Genomic DNA, 26,844 nt, shown 5'->3' on the forward strand with positions numbered 1-26,844 from the left:
GATATCTTTGACCAGCATATGTGAAAGATTTTTTAATGATGGGGACTAAGACATTAACCAACTCAATCAGAAAAGATTTTAAAAAAGGTTTTGTTATCAACAATGATAATTTGCCTACTAAATTAATAAATGTAAGAGCCAAACAGTGATAATATTTAATCACTAAGTTAAAACCACACTATGCTGAGCGGAACAAGATGGCGGAGGAGTAGGAGACCTGGATTTTGTCTGGTCTCAGGAATTCAGCTGTATAGGGATCAAACCATTCTGAACACCTACGAACTCAACAGGAGATCGAAGAGGAGAGTAGCAACAACTCTCTGAAGAGAGAAGCGACCACTTACTGGAAGGTCTTTTCTGATTGTATAGAGTACATTTGCTGGGGACGTTGTTAACCTGCTAGCATTTTATTCTATCATTCATCTATTCTCCTATGGACAAAATGACAAGACGAAAAAAATCACCTCAGCAAAAAGAACAAGAGATAGTACCATCAGCCAGGGACCTACTCAACACGGACATTAGTACGATGTCGGACCTAGAGTTCAGAATCATGACTTTAAAGATACTAGCTGGGCTTGAAAAAAGCATGGAAGTTATTGGAGAAACCCTTTCTGTAGAAATAAAAGAACTAAAATCTAACCAAGTCGAAATCAAAAAGGCTATTAATGAGGTGCATCAAAAATGGGGGCACTAACTGCTAGGATAAATGAGGCAGAAGAGAGAAACAGCGATATAGAAGACCAAATGATGGAAAATAAAGAGGCTGAGAAAAAGAGAGAGAAACAACTACAGGATCACGAGGGCAGAATTCGAGAGATAAGCGATACGATAACATGAAAAAACAACATTAGAATAATCGGGATCCCAGAAGAAGAAGAAAGAGAGAGAGGGGCAGAAGGTATATTGGAGCAAATAATAGCAGAGAACTTCCCTAATGAGAAGAAGGAAACAGGCATCAAAATCCAGGAGGCAGAGAACCCCTCTTAAAATCAATAAAAATAGGTCAACACCCCGCCATCTAATACTAAAACTTACAAGTCTCAGAGACAAAGAGAAAATCCTGAAAGAAGCTCGGGAGAAGAGATATGTAACCTACAATGGTAGAAATATTAGATTGGCAACAGACCTATCCACAGAGACCTGGCAGGCCAGAAAGGACTGGCATGATATCTTCAGAGCACTAAACGAGAAAAATATGTAGCAAAGAATACTATATCCAGCTAGGCTCTCATTGAAAATTGAAGGAAAGATAAAAAGCTTCCAGGACAAACAAAAACTAAAGGAATTTGCAAACACGAAACCAGCCCTCCAAGAAATATTGAAAGGGGTCCTCTAAGCAAAGAGACAGCCTAAAAGCAGCACAGATCAGAAAGGAACAGAGACAATATACAGTAACAGTCACCTTACAGGCAATACAATGGCACTAAATTCATACCTTTCAATAGTTACCCTGAATGTAAATGGACTCAATGCCCCAATCAAAAGACACAGGCTATCAGACTGGATTAAAAAACAAGACCCATCAATATGCTGTCTGCAAGAGACTCATTTTAGACCCAAAGACACACCCACATTGAAAGTGAGGGGGTGGAAAATCATTTACCATGCTAATGGACACCAAAAGCAAGCTGGGGTGGCAAATCCTTATATCAGACAACTTAGATTTTAAACCAAAGACTGTAATAAGAGATGAGGAAGGACACTATATCCTACTTAAAGGGGCTATCCCACAGGAAGATCTAACAATTGTAAATATCTATGCCCCGAACATGAGAGCAGCCAATTATATAAGGCAATTAATAACAAAAGCGAAGAAACACATTGACAGCATACAATAATAGTGGGGGACTTTAACACCCCCCTGACTGAAATGGACAGATCATCTAAGCAAAAGATCAACAAGGAAATAAAGACTTTAAATGACACACTGGACCAAATGGACTTCACAGACATATTCAGAACATTCCATCCCAAAGCAACGGAATACACCTCCTTCTCTAGTGCCCATGGAACATTCTCCAGAATTGATCACATCCTAGGTCACAAATCAGGTCTCAACCGGTACCAAAAGATTGGGATTATTCCCTGCCTATTTTCAGACCACAATGCTTTGAAACTAGAACTCAATCACAAGAGGAAGGTTGGAAAGAACTCAAATACATGGAGGCTAAAGACCATCCTACTAAAGAATGAATGGGTCAACCAGGAAATTAAAGAAGAATTAAAAAAATTCATGGAAACCAAAGAAAATGAAAACACAACTGTTCAAAATCTTTGGGATATAGCAAAGGCAGTCCTGAGAGAAAAGTATATAGAAATATAAGCCTTTCTCAAGAAACAAGAAAGGTCTCAAACACACAACCTAACCCTACACCTAAAGGAGCTGGAGAAAGAACAGCAAATAAAGCCTAAACCCAGCAGAAGACAAATAATAAAGATCAGAGCAGAAATCAATGAAATAGAAACCAAAAGAACAGTAGAACAGATCAATGAAACTAGGAGCTGGTTCTTTGAAAGAATTAACAAGATTGATAAAACCCTGGCCAGACTTATCCAAAAGAAAAGAGAAATGACCCAAATCCACAAAATCATGAATGAAAGAGGAGAGATCAAAACCAACACCAAAGAAATACAAACAATTATAAGAACATATTATGAGCAACTCTATGCCAGCAAATTAGATAACCTGGAAGAAATGGGTGCATTCCTAGAGATGTATCAACTACCAAAATTGAACCAGGAAGAAATAGAAAACCGGAACAGACCTATAACCACGAGGAAATTGAAGCAGTCATCAAAAATCTCCCAACAAACAAAAACCCAGGGCCAGATGGCTTCCCAGGGGAATTCTATCAGACATTTAAAGAAGAATTAATACCTCTTCTTCTGAAACTGTTCCAAAAAATACAAATGGAAGGAAAACTTCCAAACTCCTTTTATGAGGCCACCATTACCTTGATCCCAAAACCAGACAAAGACCCCAACAAAAAGGATAATTACAGACCAATATCCTTGATAAACATAGATGCAAAAATTCTCACCAAAATACTAGCCAATAGGATCCAACAGTACATTAAAAGGATTATTCACCAAGACCAAGTGGGATTTATCCCTGGGCTGCGAGGTTGGTTCAACATCCACAAATCAATCAACGTGATACAATACATTAACAAAAGAAAGAACAAGGATCACATGATCCTCTCAATAGATGCAGAAAAAGCATTTGACAAAGTACAGCATCCTTTCTTGATCAAAACTCTTCAGAGTATAGGGATAGAGGGTACCTACCTCAATATCATAAAAGCAATCTATGAAAAACCTACAGCGAATATCATTCTCAATGGGGAAAAACTGAGACCTTTTCCCCTAAGGTCAGGAACGTGGCAGGGATGTCCACTCTCACCACTGCTATTCAACATAGTATTAGAAGTCCTAGCCACAGCCATCAGACAACAAAAAGAAATCAAAGGCATCCAAATCGGCAAAGAGGAAGTCAAACTCTCACTCTTTGCAGATGATATGATACTGTATGTGGAAAACACAAAAGACTCCACCCCAAAACTTCTAGAACTCATACAGGAATTCAGTAAAATAGCAGGATATAAAATCAATGCACAGAAATCAGTGGCATTCCTATACACCAACAGCAAGACGGAAGAGAGAGAAATTAAGGAGTCGATCCCATTTACAACTGCACCCAAAACCATAAGATACCTAGGAATAAATTTAACCAAAGAGGCAAAGGATCTGTACTCAGAAAACTATAAAATACTCGTGAAAGAAATTGAAGACGACACAAAGAAATGGAAAAACGTTCCATGCTCATGGATTGGAAGAACAAACACTGTGAAGATGTCAATGCTACCTAGAGCAATCTACACATTCACTGCAATCCCCATCAAAATACCATCCACTTTTTTCAAAGAAATGGAACAAATAATCCTAAAATTTGTATGCAACCAGAAGAGACCCCGAATAGCCAGAGGAATACTGAAAAAGAAAAGCAAAGCTGGCGGCATCACAATTCCAGACTTCCAGCTCTATTACAAAGCTGTCATCATCAAGACAGTATGGTACTGGCACAAAAACAGACACATAGATCAATGGAACCGAATCGAGAGCCCAGAAATGGACCCTCAACTCTATGGTCAACTCATTTTTGACAAAGCAGGAAAGAATGTCCAATGGCAAAAAGACAGTCTCTTCAACAAATGGTGTTGGGAAAATTGGACAGCCACATGCAGAAGAATGAAACTGGACCGTTTCCTTACACCACACACAGAAATAGACTCAAAATGGATGAAAGACCTAAACGTGAGACAGGAGTCCATCAAAATCCTAAAGGAGAACACAGGTAGCAACCTCTTCGACCTCAGCCGCAGCAACTTCTTCCTAGAAACATCATCAAAAGCAAGGGAAGCAAGGGCAATAATGAACTGTTGGGACTTCATCAAGATAAAAAGCTTTTACACAGCAAAAGGAACAGTCCACAAAACCAAAAGACAACCGACAGAATGGGAGAAAATATTTGCAAATGACATATCAGATAAAGGGCTAGTATCCAAAATCTATAAAGAACTTATCAAACTCAACACCCAAAGAATAAATAATCCAATCAAGAAATGGGCAGAAGACATGAACAGACATTTTTCCGAAGAAGACACCCAAATGGCCAACAGACACATGAAAAAGTGCTCAACATTGCTCGGCATCAGGGAAATCCAAATCAAAACCTCCATGAGATACCACCTCACAGCAGTCAGAATGTCTAAAATTAACAAGTCAGGAAACAACGGATGCTGGCTGGGATGTGGAGAAAGGGGAACCCTCCTACACTGTTGATGGGAATGCAAGCTGGTGCAGCCACTCTGGAAAACAGTATGGAGGTTCCTCAGAAAGTTGAAAATAGAGCTACCATACAATCCAGCAATTGCACTACTGGGTATTTACCACAAAGATACAAATGTAGGGATCTGAAGGGGTACGTGCACCCCAATGTTTATTGCAGCAATGTCCACAACAGCCAAACTGTGGAAAGAGCCAAGATGTCCATCGACAGATGAATGGATAAAGAAGAGGTGGTATATATACACAATGGAATATTATGCAGCCATCAAAAGGAATGAGATCTTGCCATTTGCAACAACGTGGATGGAACTGGAGGGTGTTATGCTGAGTGAAATAAGTCAATCAGAGAAAGACATGTATCATATGACCCCACTGATATGAGGAATTCTTAATCTCAGGAAACAAACTGAGTGTTGCTGGAGTGGTGGGGGGTGGGAGGGACGGGGTGGCTGGGTGATAGACATTGGGGAGGGTATGTGCTATGGTGAGCACTGTGAATTGTGCAAGACTGTTGAATCACAGATCTGTCCTTCTGAAACAAATAATGCAACATATGTTAAGAAAAAAGAAAAAGAAGAAGATAGCAGGAGGGGAAGAATGAAGGGGAATAAGTCGGAGGGGGGAGACGAACCATGAGAGACGATGGACTCTGAAAAACAAACTGAGGGTTCTAGAGGGGAGGGGGGTGGGGGGATGGGTTAGCCTGGTGATGGGTATTAAGGAGGGCACGTTCTGCGTGGAGCACTGGGTGTTACGCACAAACAATGAATCATGGAACACTACATCAAGAACTAATGATGCAATGTATGGTGATTAACATAACAATAAAAAATTTTTTAAAAAAACACTATGCTTTAGCATTTACTAGTTTTTCATTTCTTAACATTTCAATATTTCAGTATTTTATAAACTTTTCATTTCTAAAAATGAGTAACTTATCCAATTTGGGAGTCAGAAAGCATACCAAGTCTGGGATTTTTTACTCTGCTTGCACCTATATCAAAACAAAAGAATAATGTGGGCTTATAAAACTAAGTTTTTATATAAAGCAGAAACAAGTGGTCTTCAGTCTCACCTCTCCTCTGGTGACTTACATTGTGCACAAATGTAAGTACTACATTGACTGTAAATAGCAAAAACCAACACGTTTAAAGACTTTACCAAAAGAAAAAAAAATCTAGGCACCAATTTAGTCCTTCTGGCACTGCTTCTATTTCTAAATACATGTATACCTAAAGAGATCTATTAGGTATTTCCTTATAACCCATGACAACATAGAAATTAGGGTCCCAAGATTATTTATGAATCTTTTTGCATAAAATTTCATGCTATTTTTTTTAAGACTTTATTTATTTGACAGAGAAAGACACAGCGAGAAAGGGAACACAAGCAGGGGGAGTGGGAGAGGGAAAAGCAGGCTTCCCAAGGAGCAGGGAGCCTGATGCAGGCCTTGATCCCAAGACCCTGGGATCATGACCTGAGCTGAAGGCAGACGATGACTAAGCCACGCAGACACCCCAAAATTTCATGCTATTAAAACAGATCCTTACTAATTTTGTTACAATGACTAATATCCTAAGTTTTATATCCCTTAAATATCCATAAAGAATAACCACATTTATAAATTCTTAGTAATCCACCACTTGAAATAATTGTTTCCACAGACTGCTGATTTTAAGTTGATTTTAATGTCTAAATAAAGCATACATAAAGTATAAGGAATAAAATGAACACGCAAACCCATCATCCAGCTACAGAAACGATTCACTATCAATAACGTGAAGCCCCCGAGTGCCATTCCCTAAATACATGTACCTGTAACTCTCCAAGATATAATCACTATCTTCAATTCTGTGATTATATCCCTGCTCTTCTGCAATTCATTCACTTCTTGTACTGAAATTAATATACTACAACTTATTTATCCTCTTGTTGATAAAAACATTTGAGTTTAGAAATATCAATTTTTTTCTGACGAAAAAGAAAGTTAATTCCAAAATGAGAAATGGTTGGGGGGGGGTGTCTCTGACCATACAAAGTCCAATTCAATGCACTGTGTAAATTTAAAAACTTGAGGAATACAATTAGCACTACTGTTATTAAACTAAGAGAAGTATGGCACATTTATGTTAATAGAGTAGCATATCTATGATGTTTACATGCTTCTTAGCATTTTTAGTTGATTTTTAAAGATTAATGGTAACTAATGGTAACAGCTGTACTTGGTAAATACCTGTAAAAGACACCAGACTGATCTTTTAAATTTTATAGGACACTGTTTTCAGAATTAGCTCATTAGAGATTACATTAACTATTTAGGATGTTCTATTAGTTTCCTAGGGCTGCTGTTACAAATACCAACTGGGTGGCTTAAAACAACAGAAATTTAAATCAAGGTGTCAGCAGGGTCATGGCAGCTCCAGAAGAAAAGGCTTCCTTGCCTCTTCTAGCTCCTGGTGTTTTGCCTACAATCCTTGGCACTCCTTGGCTTGTGGATGCATCTCTCCCGTCACGTGGCCTCCTTCTCCCTATGTGTCTTCACACTGTCTTCCCTCTGCACACGTCTATTTCTATGGCCAAATTTCCCCTTTTTGTGAGGAGAGTCATACCGGGATTAGGGCCTACTCTAATGACCTCATTTTAACTTGATTACTCCATAAAGACTCAATTTCCAAATAAAGTCACTTTCCAGTACGGGGGTGAGGATTTCAACCTATCTTTTTGGGGGGACATGACTCAACCCATAACATTCTATCTTTGTAAATGTTCCATAATAATTGAGAAGTGGGGTACTAAAAATGAATAAACACAACCTATGACTAGCCATACTGTATGACTGGACAGCCTTAGACAAACTTTCTGCACTGAGAGAAATGTTCATCTGCACTACCCAGTACACACTACTCACATGTAACCAGAGAGCACTTGAAATATGGCTAGTATAACAAACTGATTTTACTTAATTCTTAATAAGTTAAAAATTGTAATAATCTGTGGCTACTGGTTTCCACACTGGACATACTGAACTAGGTTCTGCAGAACTGGTGATTGTTTAAAGAGTTGAAGACCAATTTAGTTTCAAAAATGCTGTGTTGAAGTTACACGCTTTTCCTCACTACAGAGTTGTAGCAAATTTTCAGTGGCCGATGTACACTGTAAATCTTGAATACAGTATGTAATGCTGCCCAAGTTTATTTGATTAAACAATTCATCTTTGTCCAAGATTATCACACAGTACCAAGAGTTCCTTATACCAGCCTTCAGGTAATTCTATTCCGTACTTCAAGTAGTTTTAGAAACAGGTTATGGCTGATAAGCTAAATGTCATCACAACTACTTAAGTCTATTTTTCCAACTGTATACTTACTGGTTTTCAGTATATATACAAAGTTGCACAATCATTAATATATCATTACTGATATATTAATTCCAGAGCATTTTTAAAAATCATTCCAATAAGAAATTCCGCCTATTCTGCCTATTTCCAATAAGAAATTCTCCTCCTCCCAGCTCCTAGCAACCAATAATCTACTTTCTAACTCTACATACTTGCCTATTCTGGAGATTTCATATAAGCCAAATCAACAATATGTGGCCTTTTATGTCTGGTTTCTTTCACCTTGCATTATGTGCTAGGGTTCATCCATACTGTACCACGTACCAGTACTGCCTCCCTTTATGACTGAGTGATATTCCCTTGCATGCACGCAGCACACTGTGTTTACCCATTCATCTGCTGATGAGACATTTGGGTTGTTTCCACCTTTTAGCTCTTGTGGTAAGTGTTGCAATGAAGTTCATTTCTGTTAAAACAAGTTTCTCTTTGAACACCTGTTATCAATTGTTTTGGGGTATATACTTAAAAATGGAGAGGCACCTGGATGCTAAGTCGGGTAATCAGGTCATGATTCCAGGGTCCTGGGATAGAGCCCCACATCAGGGCTTCTCCCTCTCCCCCCTCCCCCGCTCGTGCTCGCTCTCTCTCTCTCACTATATCAAATAAATAAAATCTTTAAAAAGAAAAAAGAAGAAATGGAAATGCTTGGTCATATGATTACTCTATGCTTAACTTTTTGAGGAACCATCAAAATTTTCCCCAGTAGCTTCAGGATTTTGTATTCTCACCAGCAGTTCATGAAGGTTCTAATTTCTCCACATCCTTACCAACATTTGTTACTTACTTTTTGATTGTAACCATTCTAGTGAGTGTGAAGTGGTACCCTGTGGTTTTGATTTACATTTCCCTAATGACTAAACCATGTTGAGTATCCTTTTATGTGTTTATTGGCCATCTGTATATTGTCTTTAGAGAAATAACTATTCAAATCCATTGCCTATTTTTTTTAAACTGGGGTCACCAACTTTTAAAGAGGTTCTGTTTCAACAGCTGAAATTTTAAGTTGTTTACTGGAATTCTTGTGTTTCTATAGTAAACTCATTATACATGGTGATTAGGTTCCGGGGCCAGCTCAAAAAAGTCTATTCAGCCCACATATCCTAATAAGGAATACAACACAGTGGCTAAGGATATAGGCTCTCAAGTCTGAATGCAAGATTCAAATACTGGCTCTACCAATTGCTAGCTTTATAAGCTTGGACAAACTATTTCTCCTGTGCTTCAGTTTCTGCATCTTTAAAATAAACATAATAGTACTTATTTCCTTGGATCTCGGTGCTGCAAAGATTAGTAATACAGCATTTGGCAGAGTGCCTGGCACTCAATAAGCACTATGTTATTCGTTGCTATTTCATTATTTTAATGTCTCAAAGTCACATTAAAAATGTTACTGAACAAAACTCCCAACTACTTCCTTGAGATAATTTATGCAAAATTCCTACTTAAGACACCAGTATATTCCTGCTAGGGCTTAGGGAATGACAAGTAGATCTGCCCAACTCTGTGGCAGTATACAGCTTAGGCCAAGGCAAATGACCAAATGCCTGGGGGGAGAGAAAGGCAGCAGAAAAACTGTAAGTGGGCACAGGAAACTTTCTGGAGTGACAAAAATATTCTCAATCTTGACTGGAATAGTGATCATATATAAGTAAATACACTTGTCAGTTTCACCATATATAAATTTTACCTAAACAAAAAAAGTGCAAAATAAATAAATAATCTATCATTTCAGTATAGTGAGAGCTGTTTACAAAGGCAGGAAAAATTACTAATATATTCTAGATGATTTTCAAGATTTTCTGTTGAGTTGCTGACAGTCCATTAAGGTTTTTTTTTTTTTTAAAGATTTTATTTATTTGACAGAGCGAGACACAGCAAGAGAGTAAACACAAGCAGGGGGAGTGGCAGAGGGAAAAACAGGCTTCCCGCGGAGCAGGGAGCCCGATGCGGGGCTCGATCCCAGGACACTGGGATCATGACCTGAACCAAAGGCAGATGCTTAATGACTGAGCCACCCAGGCACCCCTAGGTATTGTTTTCAAAGTGCGTACAGGGCACTTCTATCAGTGCAATTTCTTCTACTGATACTACGTCAGTAATGATAATTAATTTCACGCTTCCAAATTACTCCATTTCCAAAATGCTATTTTCCTTCAGGGCAACACCTAATAACTGCAGCTAGTGTCTCAAACTCAACACCAACACTCTTAGCATTAAACTGAGATGACTTGGCACTCCTGGGTGGCTTAATCAGTTAGGCGTCTGCCTTCGTCATGATCCCAGGGTCCTGGGATCAAGTCCCACATCAGGCTCCTTGCTCAGCAGGGAACCTGCTTCTCCCTCTGCCTGCCACTCTCCCAGCTTGTGCTCTGACAAATAAATTAAATCTAAAAAAAAAAAACAAAAAACTGAGATGACCAACTTCATGTACACAAAGAAGATAACAATAAACTTTAGTCATTCCTTTCTCTCCTGTATGAAATGAGTAATACTCGAGAAATGCACAATGCCCATTTTCAAGCTCCTGAAATCAGGCTGTTTTCTCTCCCACCCTGTTACTAGTCTATATGCTGCAGAAAACTACCTCAATTAACGAGTGCTCTGGAACGGAAACACCTTTAAAATTAATTTCATAAATATGTCATCCATAAGGTATTCACACTAGATATGTTTAACCTTAAGCCTTTAAACATAATTTCCAATTTACAAGAAATATGGAGGATTCAGGAAAACATTAACAATTAGACAAATCCAGAGTGTGGGGTGGTCTACAAGGAAAGTGACCTAATCTACTAAAGATAACTGTTACTGAAAATGAGAAAGGGAGGGAAGACTGTTCTAGACTAAGTGACTAAAGAGATGTAACAACCCGATGGAATGCATGAACCTTGAGTACAGTTGATCCCTGAACATGACCAGGGTTAGGGGTGCCAACCCCCACAGTTGAAAATCCACATGTAACTTCTGACTCTCCAAAAACTTAATTACTAATAGACTGTTGCTGAATAGAAGTCTTACTGACAACGTTAACAGTTAACACAAATTTTATGTCATATGTATTACATACTGTATTCTTATGATAAAGTAAACTACAGAAAATGTTATCAAGAGAACAATAAGGCAAACATTTATGGTACTACAGTGTATTTACTGAAAAAAATCTGCAAATAAGTTCAACTACGTGTTAATCCAAGGTCAACTGTAGTTCTTTGTTTTAAAATAAGAGGTGACTGGAGGACCAAGATGGTGGAAGAGTAGGAGACCTAAATTTCGTCTGGTCCCAGGAATTCAGCTAGATATCAAACCATTCTGAACACCTTCAAACTCAACAGGAGATCAAAGAAAAGAATAGCAGCAATTCTATGAACAGAAAAGCAACCACTTTCTGGAAGGCAGGACATGCAGAGAAGTGAATCCGAGGCGATATACAGTAAGACAGACCACGGGGGGGAGGGGGGGAGCCGGCTACCAGCAAGTGATAGAGCAGTAGAGCACAAAATCAGAACTTTTAGAAGTCAGCTCCGCTAAGGGACATTGCTCCAGTGGCTAAATGGGGGGGGGGGGGGGGGGGCGAGGAAGAGAACCTCACTGGGACAGTGTGGTCTCAGGACCCTCTGGGTCACAGAAAGACCGGGGATACCTAAGTGCGGCAGAGCTCCCAGGTATCAGATCAGGGAAGCCAGCAGCAAAGAGAGAACCGAGGAGTGATCTCTCAGTTGCGGGGTTGCCATAAACCATGATCTGCAGCACAGTCAAGCCACTACTCTTCCAGCAGGGAACCAACAAGCAGCAGATCCGGGGAGACTCCCCTTCCTCCCCTGGGAGAAGTGGCATGAGAGCTCACCACAGGAATCTGCTGGGTTTGGAGACTCCACACGGGGTCGTGTGCCAGAGATAGAAACGCTCGGTCACAGGCCAGGTAAGCACGGAGTACAGCCGGAGACCAGGGAGATGGGAGTGACTGACTGCTTTTCTCTGGGGGCACACTGAGGAGTGGGGCCCCAAGTTCTCGGCTCCTGCGGGACGGAGACTTGGGAGGCCACCACCTTCATTCTCGTCCTCCAAAGCTGTACAGAAAGGCTTCAGGGAACAAAAGCTCCCAAGAGCAAACCTGAGCAGATTACCTAGCCTGGGCCCTGGCAAAAGCAGTGCAATTCTACCTCCACCAAAGACATTTGAGAATCACTGCAACAGGCCCCTCCCCCAGAAGATCATCAAGAATATCCAACCAAGACCAAGTATACAGATCAATGAGAAGCGCAGAACTCCAGCGCTAGGGGAATACAGCACAGAGAATTCATGGCTCTTTTCCCTTGATTCTTCAGTCTTTCAAAGTTAACTTTTTAAATTTTCTTTTTTTCGTTCTTTTTTTTTTATTTTTCTTCTTTCCTTTTCCAACCAACATCTTATCTTACCAATTCTTTTCTTAAAACCTTTTTTAATTTTCGTTTTTACAGTCATATTCTATCCCTTCATTGTATTTAACCTTATTTTTTATAGACTTTTTCTTTAAAATTTTGGGATACAGTTTCTTCTAACAGACCAAAATATACCCTAAATCTAGTGTATGACTTTGTTCTAGTCTCCCACCTAATCACATTCTCTCCCTTATCTTTCTTCTTTTCTCAACCATCTCATCATATTCTTTTTTAAAACATTTTAAATTTTCATCTTCACAGTCATATTCCATCACTCTATCGTATTTACCCTTATTTTTGTATATATATGTGTTTTTTTCTTTAAGATTTTGGTAGGCAGTTTCTCCTAACAGACCAAAATACACCCAAAATCTAGTGTGTGCTTCTATTCTATTTACCAGCCTGATCATATTCTTTTTTTTTCTCCTTTCTTTTCCCCCCAGTTTCAGGTCTCTTCTGATTGGTTTGCTGTATATTTTTCTGGGGTTGTTGTTACCCTATTAGCATTTTGTTCTCTCATTCATCTGTTCATCTCTGAACAAAATGACAAAATGGAAAAATTCACCTCAAAAGAAAAAAAAACAAGAGAAAGTACTGACTACCAGGGACCTAATCAATACAGACGTTAGTAAGATGTCAAAACCAGAGTTCAGAATGACGATTATAAAGATACTAGCTGGGCTTGAAAAAAGCATAGAAGATACTAGAGAATCCCTTTCTGGAAAAATAAAAACTAAAATCTAACCAAGTCAAACTCAAAAAGGCCATTAATGAGGTGCAATCAAAAATGTAGGCTCTAACTGCTAGGATAAATGAGACAGAAGGGAGAATTAGTGACATAGAAGACCAAATGATGGAGAATAAAGAAGCTGAGAAAAGAATAAATACTGAATCACGAGGGGGAGAATATGAGAGATAAAGTGATACCATAAGATGAAACAATATTAGAATAATTGAGATGCCAGAAGAAGAAAAAAAAGAGAGGGGAGCAGAAGGTATACTGGAGCAAATTATAGCGGAGAACTTCCCTAATTTGGGGAAGGAAACAGGCATCAAAATCCAGGAGGCGCAGAGAACTTCCCTAATTTGGGGAAGGAAACAGGCATCAAAATCCAGGAGGCACACGGAACCCACCTCAAAATCAATAAAAATAGATCAAAACCCCGACATCTACTAGTAAAACTTATGAGTCTCAGAGACAAAGAGAAAATCCTGAAAGCAGCTCAGGACGAGAGGTCTTAACCTACAATGGTAGAAACATTAGATTGGCAGCAGACCTATTCAGAGAGACCCGGCAGGCCAGAAAGGACTGGGAAGAAATATTCAGAGCACTAAATGAGAAAACTATGCAGCCAAGAATACTATATCCAGCTATGCTGTAACTGAAAACAGGACTGATAAAAAGCTTCCAGGACAAACAAAACTAAAAGAATTTGCGAACACCAAACCAGCCCTGCAAGAAATAATGAAAGGGGTCCCCTAAGCAAAGAGAGAGCCTAAAAGTAACATAGGCCAGAAAGGAATAGAGATGACGATACACAGTAACAATCATCTTAGAGGCAATACAACGGCACTAAATTCGTATCTTCCAATAATTATCCTGAATGTAAATGGGCTAAATGCCCCAATCAAAAGACAAAGGCTATGAGACTGGATAAAAAAACAAGACCCATCAATATGCTGTCTGCAAGAAACTCATTTTAGACCCAAAGACACCTCCAGATTGAAAGGGGGGGGGTAAAAAACCATTTACCAAGCTAATGGACATCAAAAGAAAGCTGGAGTGGCAATCCTTGTATCAGACAAATTAGATTTTAAACCAAACACTATAATAAGAGATGAGGAACGATACTACATCATACTTAAAGGGTCTACCCAACAAGAAGATCTAACCACTGTAAATATCTATGCCCCTAACATGGGAGCTGACAACTTTATAAGCCAAGTAATAACAAAATCAAAGAAACACATCAACAAGAACACAGTAATAGTAGGGGACTTTTAACACCCCCTGCACTGAAATAGATCATCTAAGCAAAAGATCAACAAGGAAATAAAGGCTTTAAATGACACACTAGAACAGATGGACTTCAGAGATATACTCAGAACATTCCATCCCAAAACAACAGAATACACATTCTTCTCTAGTGCCCATGGAACATTCTCCGGAACAGATCACATGCTGGGTCACAAATCAGCTCTCAACCGGTACCAAAAGAATGGGATCATTCCCTGCAGATTTTTGGACCACAATGCTTTGAAACTAGAACTCAATCACAAGGGGAAGCTTGGAAAGAACTCAAAAGATGAAGGCTAAAGAGCATCCTACTAAAGAACAAATGGGTCAACCAGTAAGTTAATGAATTAAAAAAACTCATGGAAACAAATGAAAATGAAAACACAACTGTTCAAAACCTTTGGGATACAGCAAAGGCAGTCCTAAGAGGAAAGTATATAGCAATACAAGCCCTTCTCAAGTAAGGTCTCAAATACACAACCTAACCCTACACCTAAAGACCTAATGGAGCTGGAAGAAGAAGAGCAAATAAAGCCTAAACCCAGGGGAAGAAGAGGAATAATAAAGATCAGAGCAGAAATCAATGAAACAGAAACCAAAGGAAAGATCAATGAAACTAGGAGCTGGTTTTTTGAAAGAATTAATAAGATTGATAAACCCCTGACCAGAATTACCCAAAAAAAAAAAGCCAAATAAATAAAATCATGAATAAAAGGAGATCACAACCAACACCGAAGAAATACAAACAATTATAAGAATATATTATGAGCAACTATATGCCAGCAAATTAGGCAATCTGGAAGAAACTGATGCATTCCTAGAGACTGAACCGGGAAGAAACAGAAAACCTGAACAGACCCATAACCAGTAAGGAAATTGAAACAGTAACCAAAAATCTCCCAACAAGAGCCCAGGGCCAGATGGCTTCCCAGGGGAATTCTACCAAACATTTAAAGAAGAATTAATACCTATTCTCCTGGAACTGTTCCAAAAAATAAAAATGGAAGGAAAACTTCCAAACTAGTTTTATAAGGCATTACCTTGATCCCAAAAGCAGACAAAGACCCCAACAAAAAGAATTACAGACCAATATCCCTGATGAACATGGATGCAAAAATTCTCACCAAAATACTAGCCAATAGGATCCAACAGTACATTAAAAGGATTATTCACCACGACCAAGTGGGATTTATGCTTGGGCTGCAAGGTTGGTTCAACATCCACAAACCAATCAATGTGATATAATACGTTATTAAAAGAACAGGAACCATATGATCCTCTCAACAGATGCAGAAAATGCATTTGACAAAGTACAGCATCTTTTAAAACTCTTCATAGTGTAGGGATAGAGTGTACATACCTCAACCTAAAAGCCATCTATGAAAAACCCACAGTGAATATCATTCTCAATGGGGAAAAACTGAGAGCTTTTCCCCTAAGGTCAGAAACATGGCAGGAATGTCCATCACCACCACTGCTGTTCAACATAGTACTAGAAGTCCTAGCCTCAGCAATCAGACAACAAAAAGATATAAAAGGCACCTGAATCAGCAAAGAAGTCAAATTCTCACTCTTTGCAGATGATATGATACTTTATGCGGGTGGGAAGGATGGGGTGGCTGGGTGAGGGACACTGAGGAGGATATGTGTTATGGTTTTCGCTGTGAATTGTGTAAGACTGATGAATCACAATAACCTGCACCCCTGAAACAAATAATACACTATATGTTAATAAAAAAACAAAATAAGTATACGAATAATTTGCGGAATATTGGGGAAAATTTCAAATCAAACTCCATATTAGAAAATATTACGGAATTATTAATTTCCATAGCATTGCTATGTATTCAAATGTCATTTTTAGAAAATGCACACTTTAGTATTTAAGTACCAGTGACGTGTCTTGATGTCTGAAACTTTCAAATAGTTCCCACAAATATACAGACATGTGTATATATCTTTTCTCATTTGGAAAACAATTAAGACCAATCTCCCAAAATTATTGTAAAAATTACAAGACATAAAACATATTTAAAAAACCTAAAAAACTAACATACAATACATACTCAATACTTGCTAATGTATTCTCTTTTAGTTTAAGATCAGTGGGATTTATACTTCACGTGACTGAGACCGAACAAGAACAAGCAAAACTGTTATCACCTTTGTGCTTCAGAAACACTGATGATGGCAGCAGAGGTGATGGCAGTGGATCTGCATCTTAAATGAAGTACTGACAATCATGGCAATGGCAGGTAAAGGAGACCTAAAAACTACTAAATACTATACTGTAAATAATATTTACATGGCAGGAATGTCCAATATTCAAACAGACTTGAATATATTCTCTCCTTACCACCTTCCCTGTTGTGCGTGCATACACACACACACACACACACACACAGGAACCAAACAGCTCAGTCTCCCAAACAGCAAGAAGACAACACAAGTACATCAACAATTATATCCGCCTGCAGAAAAAAAACTAAGGAATTTTTTTTCTAAATATAAGACTAAAAATTGACACAAATAGCCAATTTGATCAGTTTTACCCCATTAAGTCAAGAAAACAAAATTGCCTAGCAAAAGTTAAAACACAAGGACTTCCAACAATGGCAGAGTGAAGATACTGGCAAACCTGCTCCCCAAACAACCATACAACTGTCAAAACAACCACTTCAAATATTTGGGAAAGACAAAAAATTAAGAAACATTTATTCATGAAAAACCACTGAACTTCAGATAAGAACAATGGGAATAGATGATGTTCCTTCCAGAACTGTACCTGTTGTCTCCCCAAAGCTTTACTGGTAGGCAGTAGTGCCACCAGGATGGGGCTGTCCATGAAACAGCAGCTACTCTGCTGCCAGACATGGGCTGCCTTGACATGGAGCAGAGGGCAACTCACTCTTTAGCGCTGTCAGAAAAATACCAAATTCCTTGGAAAGCTGACAGTGCTGCTAGCCAAAGGTTGCAGACCTGCTTTGGGCAAGCAGCACATCCTTTGGCCATCCAGAAATATAACAGGGAGATCCTGGAAATAAGAAAGCCAGAGAGGGAACAGAAAAGCCCACCACATATCGTTGACTCACTGTGAGACAGTGTTCCTTACTTCTAAAGAGGAAAAACCTAAAGACCCAAGCTCTACACTCATCCCTGTCTAACACAGAGGCTGTGTAAATGCACAGAGAAGAGCAAAGAATGGCCAAGCTCCCCACACATCACTGGCTCACTGGAAGGCTGTTCCCAAGAAAGTCACGGAAGGGCCCAGCAGGAAGTAAAAGCTGGAACCTTTGTGTTGATAAAAAAAGTCCTGAATTTTGCAAGCACTTCCCAACACACATACAGATTAATCAACAGAGAACAGATGCCTTACTAGCTCAAGATGTTTTATGCATAGAGGCAACCCCAAGAAAGCCATGATAAAAATAAGAAAAAATAAAGCAAAGAATTCAGTCAGTGGCTGCACACTGCAGGGGAGATAAATTTTACAAATTAAATCAGACGAGTTACTAAAAAACAATACTAAAACACAAAATCAGCAACAATAACCCTCAGAAAACAAGTTATCTAAAATGCCCAATTATAAACCAAAAATTAGAAGACTCACAAAGAAACTGGAAAAGTGTGACCCAGACTGATGGAAAAAGAAACTCATCTCTGAGTGGACCTAGAATAGCAGACAAAAATTCACAAGTCATGATAAACATATTAAAGAAATAAAGAAAAATATAATACCTCAACAAGTGGGGAACCTCAATAAAGAGCAATAAAAAAGAATTCTAGAAATTCTAAAATTTTAAAGTATAACTGAAATGAGAACTTCATTATATATACTCAGCAAGTTTGAGAGGACAAAAAAATTTCAAAAAAAAAAAAACCATGAAAATAGTTCAATAAAATTATCCAATCTAAAAAACAGAAGAAAGTCTAAAGTGAAGAGAGCATCAGAGGCTGTGGGACAACAAGTGAAGCAACATATGTATAATGGGATGTTCCAAGAAATGTTATAAAGGATTAAAAAAAAAAAAATTAAAGAAATAATGGCTGTGAATGCCCCAAGTTTGATAAAAGACATTAAGCCCCAGATTCACAATGCTTGACAAACATAAGTGGGATAAATACCTACATACGTACCTATGTACATATACCACACATAAACTACTGAAAACCAACAAGAAAATGCTGGAAGAAAAGAAAATGACTAATCACACACAAAAGAACAAAAATATGATTAACAGCTGACTTCTCACCAGAACCAATGGAGGCCAGGAGGCAATGAAACAAAATACATAAACGCTGAAACAAACAAAAAAACCTGTCAGCCATGAATTCTATGTCCAACAGGATTATTCTTCAAAACTGCAGGCAAAGCAAAGCAATTTCCAGATATTGAGATTGAAAATTTGTTGCCAGCAGACCTGCCTTACAAAAATACGAAGAGATCTCTCAGAAGAGAAATGACATCAAATAGCATGCACAAAAAAATTAACAAGCCTGAGAATGCTATACTAAAAAAGACCTGCATGTAAGGTTGATCCTTGGCTGGCATCTGGGAACTTGGATGTGGGGAGAGCTTTCACCACTGCTTAACTGATACAAATAGCTAAATGTACCTAAACTCTACAAAACACAGGGCTTATGCTGAAACACCTGTTTTCCTTCAGGGTATGGGCTAGATAGAAAGGCCCCAATAAAAACCTTGGGGAACGAGTCTATAATGAGCTTCCCTGGTAGTCAACACTGCATATATGCTGTCACAAAAATCTGATGCTGGAAGAAATAAGCACATCTTATACGACTGCACTGAAAAAGGATTATTGAGAGCTTGCACCTGGTTCCAAGAGATTATCCCCAATGAGACTTACCTTGGCAAATTTGCTTTCTCTCCTTTTGTTGTAACAAATTATAGACATGAGTAGGACTGTATGCTGAGTACGTTGAGCTTTCCTAGCAAATCACTAAACCAGGTAGTGGTTTAGTGTGAGTTACACAGTTACTCAAAACCAAAGGAAGAAACACAGAAAACGCTAAATACACACATTAATATAAATGCACATCTTTTATCACTTTTCCTTTTAATTTCTCTAAAAAATATCAGGATTTACAAAACAATAGTTTTTAAAAATATAGTTGAACCCTGAATAACACAGGTTTTAACTGTGAAAGTCCACTTACATGCAGACTTTTTTCTTAATAAATACAGTAATGCATCTTTTGTTCCTTATAATTTTCTTAATAACATATTCTTTTCTCTGGCTTATCTTATTGTAGGAATACAATACATAATACCTGAAAGATATGTGTTAACCAACTGTTATCAGTAAGGTTTCCAGTCAACAGTAAGCTATTAGTACTTAAGTTTGGGGGAAACCAAAGGTTATACATGGATGCGTGACTGCGCAGGGGATCAGTGTCCCTAACCCTTGTGTCGTTCAAGGACAATTATATAATACATCATATTTACATATGTTTACAACATACACAGATGTAACATACTACACAATGATACCTCAAAGAAGGTAATGTAAAACAGAACACACAGAAAATAAGGAAACAGATAACTTGAACAGCACTATAAACTAACTGGACCTAGTAGACATACCAATCACTCCACACAACAGAAAAATATACATTTCTGCCCAGTGCACATGGACTATTCTCCAAGACAGACCATAAATTAGGCCACAAAACAAGTCTTAATAAACTTATAAAGACTGAAACAATCAAAAGTATTTTTCCTGATCACAACAAAATGAAACTAAAGATCAACAACAAAATAAACCTGGAAACTCACAAATTATGTGAAAATTAAGCAACACATTCTTAACCAATGGGAAAGGAAAAAAACCACAAGGGAAATCAGAAAATACCTTGTGATAAATGAAAACACAACATAACCAAAATGTATGGGATGCAACAAAGGCAGTGCAAAATGGGAAATGTACTATTGTAAAAAGTTATATGAAGAAAGAAAAAGGTCTCAAATCAACCTCACTTGACATCTGATGGGAATACAAAAAGAACAACTTAACCCAAAGCTAGAATAAGGAAATCATAAAGATTAGAGAAAAATAAAATGAAACAAAAAATAGAGAAAATCAGGGCACCTGGGTGGCTCAGTTGTTTAAGTGTCTGCCTTCGGCTCAGGTCATGATCCCAGGGTCCTGGGATCGAGCCCTACATTGGGCTCCCTGCTCAACGGGGAGTCTGCTTCTCCCTCTGCCTCTGCCCCCCATTCATGCTTGTGCTCTCTCTCAAGTGAATAAAATCTTTTTTTTAAAAAAAAAAAGAGAGATGGGCGCCTGAGTGGCTCAGTCGTTAAGCGTCTGCCTTCAGCTCAGATCATGATCCCAGAGTCCTGGGATCGTGCCCGGCATTGGGCTCCCTGCTCAGCGGGAAGGCTGCTTCTCCCTCTCACACTTCCCCTGCTTGTGTTCCGTCTCTCGCTGTCTGTCTCTGTCAAATAAATAAAATCTTTAAAAAAGAGAGACAGAAAATCAAAGAAACCAAGAATTGGTTCTTCTAAAAGATCAAAATTATGAAACCTTAGCTAGACTAAAAAAAAAAAAGACTCAAATAACTAAACTCAGGGATGATAGAGAAGACACTACTATGAATTATATGCTAACAAATTAGATAACCTGGGTGAAATAGACAAATTCTTAAAAACACACAACCAAAACTTAATCATAAAAAAATTAGAAATCTGAATAAACTTATAACTAGTAAGAAGCCTGAATCAATAATCAAAAACCTCCCAAAAAAGAAAAGCCCACGACTGATGACTAGTGGATTCCACCAAAATTTAAAGGAAAATTAGCACTAATTCTTCTCTCAAACTCTTCCAAAAAACTGAGGCAGGAACGTTTACTAACTCATTCTAAGAGGCAACATTACCCTCATACTAAAGAAAAAGACATTACAAGAAAAGAAAACTAGGTACAAGTCAATACCCCTAAGGAACACAGATGCAAAAATCTTCAACAAAACACTAGCAAACCAAATTCAATTGCATAGGAATTATAAACTATGTCCCGTGTAATTTATTCCTGGAATGCAAGGATCATTCAACACATGAAAAATCAATGTAATACACCACATTAACAGAAAAAAAAACATGACCATTTCAATGGATTCAGAAAGAGCATTTAACAAAACTCGACACCTTTTCATGATCAAAACATTCAACAAAATACCAACAGAAGGAAACCACCTCAACAAAAGCCCTGTATGAAAACCTACAGCCAATATTACATTCAATGGTGAAAAACCGAAAAGCTTTTCCTTTAATGTCAGGAACAAGACCCAAGATGCTTACTTTTACTACTTCCATTTGAAATAGTACTGCAAGTCCTAATCAGAGCAGTCAGTGAGAAAAATAAAAGGCATCCAAATGGAAAAAGAATAAGAAACATTATCTCTGGTCTCCAATAACATGATCTTAAGTGTAGAAAATCATACAGATTCCACACACAACTGTTAGAAGTGATAAATTTAGGGCAATTTCAGGATACAGTATCAATACACAAAAGTCAGATGCATTTCTCTGTAATAACAAATATCCAAAAATGAAATTAAGAAAACAATTCCATTTGGAGTAGCATGAAAAAGAATACAGCATACTTAGGATTAAGCTTAACCAATGAAGTGAAACACCTGTACACTGAAAACCACAAAAATGTTGCTGAAATAAATTAAAGATGCAGATAAAAGAAAAAGACCTCCTGTGTTCCTGAATTACAAGATGATATTAAGATGTCAATACTACCCTAGACAATCTACAGAGTCAATGTAATACCTATCAAAATCTCAACAGCACCGGGGGGGGGCAGAAATATGAAAATTCACCTTAAAAATTAATACGGAATCTCAAGGGATCCCAAATACTCAAAACAATCTTAAAAAAAAAAAAAGCAAAGTTGGAGGTCTCACACTTTGATTCAAAACTTACTATAAAACTATGGTAATGAAAACACAATACCATACTGGAGTAAAGACTGACAAACAGAACAACAAAATACAACAAAGAGCTCAGAAATAAAGCCTTGTATGTACTGTTAAAAAAAACATTTCATAAGGATGCCAAGAACATTCAGTAAGAGAAAAGAATAGCCTTTTCAACAAAAAGCACTAGGAAAACTGGATATCCACATGAAAAAATAAAAGTTGACCCAAAAACTAATTCAAAATGGAGCACAGACCTAAAAATAAAGAGGTAAAACTAAAACTCTTAGAAGAAAACACAGGATAAAAACTTTAAGACACTGAATTTGGAGATGATACTCAACATCACTTGCTATTAAATAAATGGAAATCAAAAAAACCACAATGAGATACCACTTTGCACCCATCAGGATGACAATCAACAAAAAAAAAAAAACAGAAAAGAACAAGTGTTGGTAAGGATGTGGAGAAATTGGAACGCTTGTGCATTACTGGTGGGAATGTAAAATGGTGCAGCCACTGTGAAAAACAGTGTGGTGATTTCTCAAAAAATTAAACGTAGAATTACCATATAATCCACACATTCCACTTTGGGATATATACACCAAAGAATCAAAAGCAAGGGCTTGAACACCAACGTTCCAGCAGCATTACTCACAATAGCCAAAAAATGGAAGCAACCTAAGTGTCCATCAATGAATGAATGGATTAAATACATATACACAATGGAATATTACTCAGCCTTAAAAAGGGAGCAAATGTTGTTACATACTAGAACATAAAAGAACCCTGAAAACATGCCAAATGAAATAAATTTATCACTAACAGACAAATATTGTGTTTCCACAACAGTGAAATTCATAGAGACAGAAAATGGAATGGTGATTGCCAGGTAAGAGGACAAGGGAGAATTAGGGAATTATTGTTTACTGCGTATGGACTTTCAATCTGGGAAGATGAAAAATGTTCTGGGAATGGATGGTGATGGCTGCACAACAACGTAAATGTACTTAAAGCCTCAGAAATACACATTTCAAAATTATTAAAAAGGCAAATTTTTTACACACATTTACCACTTTAAAAAAATGAAAAGTGGGGGCACCTGGGTGGCTCAGTCAGTTCAGTGTCTGCCTTTGGCTCAAGTCATGATCCCAGGGTCCTGGGATCGAGTCCCACATCAGGGGAGCCTGTTTCTCCCTCTCCCTCTGCCTGCAGCTCCCCCTGCTAGTGCTCCCTCTCTCTCTGTCAAATAAGTAAACAGAATCTTTAAAAAAAAAAAAATGAAAAGTAAATCCAGTTATGAATTAAATAAGTCACAGGGATAAGTACAGCATAAGGAACATAGTCAATAATACTGTAATAGGTTATATAGTAGCTCCACTTGTGAGGACAGCATAATGTACAGACATGTTGAATCACTTTGTTGTACACCTGAAACTAATGTTAACATTGTCAACTATACTCAAATATTTTTAAAAAGCCATGAAAGAAAAAAGGCTGAAAAAATTGCTATATTTTACCAGAATTCAGTATTAATCCAAAGTATAATAAGATGCACATTGTAATCACTAGAGAAACTGTTAATAAAATAAATCAGAAAAATATGGTTAAAAATCAAAGCGTTGGATGCCTGGGTGGCCCAGTTGGTTAAGTGCCTGCCTTCGGCTCAGGTCATGATCCCAGAGTCCTGGGATCAAGTCCTGCATTGGGCTCCCTGCTCAGCAGAGTTTGCTTCTTCTTCTCCCTCTAACCCTCCCCACAGCTCGTGCGTGTGTGCGTGCTGTCTCTCAAATAAACAAATAAGATCTTAAAAAAAAAATCAAAGTAATTAGAAGAGTAAACAAAGGACATGGGAAATACAGAAAACAAAATACCAAAACAGCTGATATAAATCCAACCCTATCAATAATTACATGTGAACGGACTAAACACTCCAATCAAATGGCAGAGATTACCAGACTGGATTTGGGGAAAAAACAAAAAACAAAAACAAAAAAAAGGAAGATCTAAATAAATGTCCATACAAGACATACTTTAGATTCAAAAATGTAATTAGTCTGTGAAACCAGAAGAGTAAAAAAAGTATGTCACACAAGTGGTAACCATAAGAGAACTCAAGTGGCAATATTAATACACAACGAAATACTTTAAAAAAAGAAACATTAGTGGAGAGAACCAATGATGATAAAAAGGTCAATACAAAAGGCAACTATAACCGTTAAAAATGTATACAAACTATGCAGCCCAAAAATATATGAAGCAAAAACCCACAGAATTGAAAGAGAAAGCAATTCAATAATAGAATTGGAGATTTCAATCTCCACTCTCAATAACTGACAGAGCTAGACCGAACCATTAACAAGGATACAGAAAACTTGAACGACCATGCCAACCAATTTAACCTACCATTTAGAGAACACTCTGCCAATAGTAGAATATTCCTTACAAGTGCACATCAAACATTTTCCAACACAAAGTATATGCCAATCCATAAAACAGGTCTTAAAGGAATAAAATCATTCAAAATATAGTCCCAAACCACAATGGAATTAAGTTAGGAATCAATAACAAAGATTTTGGAAAATCCTCAAATATTTGGAAATTAAACCACATACTTGTAAATAACCCATGTGATGATTCAAAGAAATGATTAAATTTTAGAAATGATTAACTTTTAAAAACTGAACTGAAAATAAAATTGGTGCTTATCAAATGTTGGGGGCGGGGGAGATGAACAGGCAGAGCACAAGGGATTTCTAGGGCAAGGAAAATATTCTACATGACATTACAATGACAGATAGAGGTCATTATACATTTGTCCAAACCCACTGAACATACAACACCAAACCCAAAGAAAATAATTTAAAAATCAACACAGAAATAAAAAAATAGAAAACACAAAATTAACAGATCAGTAAAAGATAAGTAAAACCAAAAGTTGGCTCACTGAAAAGATCTATAAAATTGCTAAAATTTTGTCTAAACTGATGAGAGGAACCGCTTGAGATTCCAGATTAATTTTAGGATGGATTTTTATATTTCTACCAAAAAAAAAAAAAGCAAGCCATTAGAAGCACACTGAATCTGTAAGCTCCTTTGGGTAGTACTGGCATCTTAATAATCTGTGAATATGGGATTTCTTACCATTTATTTACATCTCTAATTTCTTTCAGCAATTGTTTTATAGTTTTCAGCATACAAGTCTGTCACTTCCTTAGTTAAGCTTAATCCTATTTCTTTTTGACGCTATTGTAAATTGTTTTCTTAACTTCATTTTTCAATGATGTTATGGTATAGACAGGCAACTGATTTCTGCATGTTTTGTGCCTTGGCATTCTGCTGAATTTGTTTATTAGTTATAACTATAAAAAACTGAGGGGCACCCTGGTGGTTCAGTCGGTTGAACATCCTACTGTTGGTTTTGGCTCAGGCCATGATCTCAGGGTCGTGAGACTGGCCCCATGTAGGGCTCTGCGCTCAGCACAGAGTCTGCTTGCGATTCTCTTTCCCTCTCCCTCGGCCCTTTCCCCCACTTGCACACACATGCTCACACTCTCTCCCTCTAAAATAAATAAATCTTTAAAAAAAAAACCCTATGAGAATAAGTTTTGGCAAGGATGCAAAACAGCAATATACAAAAATCAAGTTTGCATCTATATACATATAACAATATGAAAATGAAATTAACAATTACATCCACAAGACCATCACAAACAAAATCACTTAGGAATAAACTTAACAAAAGTGAAGATCTGTGCACTGAAACTACAAAATACTAAGAAAACTTTTTTTAAATCTAAAATGGAAAGACACTGCGCAGCATGTTCATAGACTGGAATATTCTATACCATTAAGATACCAACTCTACTGATCTACGGATTCAGTGCAATCCCCTGAAAAATCCCAATTTTTGTTTTGGGGTGGTTTTTTTTTTGTAGAAATTGACAAGATAATCCTAAAATTTAAACAGAAATGCAAAGGATCTGGAATAGGCAAAATAATTTTGAAACAAAGTAGAGGACTTTTACCACCCAATTTCTAAACTTGCAGAAAAGCTACAGTGGGATGCTCGAATAGACATATTGATGAATAAAACAATAGAAAATTCAGAAATAACCCCTTATTGTTACAAATCAATTGATGTTTAACAAAGGTGCCAATGCAATTCAATGGTGAAGTCTTTCCGACAAACTGTGCTAAGACAACTGGATCTA

The 26,844-nt window shown here is 37.6% G+C and overlaps 1 protein-coding gene across 6 annotated transcripts in view; it reads right to left on the reverse strand.

Annotated features, from left to right (window-relative positions):
- Positions 1-26,844, reverse strand: part of RIC1 (RIC1 partner of RAB6A GEF complex) — a 167,533-nt gene that overhangs the window by 131,947 nt on the left and 8,742 nt on the right. The window lies entirely within an intron of this gene.

This window comes from Eumetopias jubatus, unplaced genomic scaffold, assembly GCF_037043125.1.
Source record: "Eumetopias jubatus isolate StellerSeaLion01/CBP00866 unplaced genomic scaffold, mEumJub1_p1.0 scaffold_15, whole genome shotgun sequence".
Classification (NCBI taxonomy): Eukaryota; Metazoa; Chordata; class Mammalia; order Carnivora; family Otariidae; genus Eumetopias; species Eumetopias jubatus.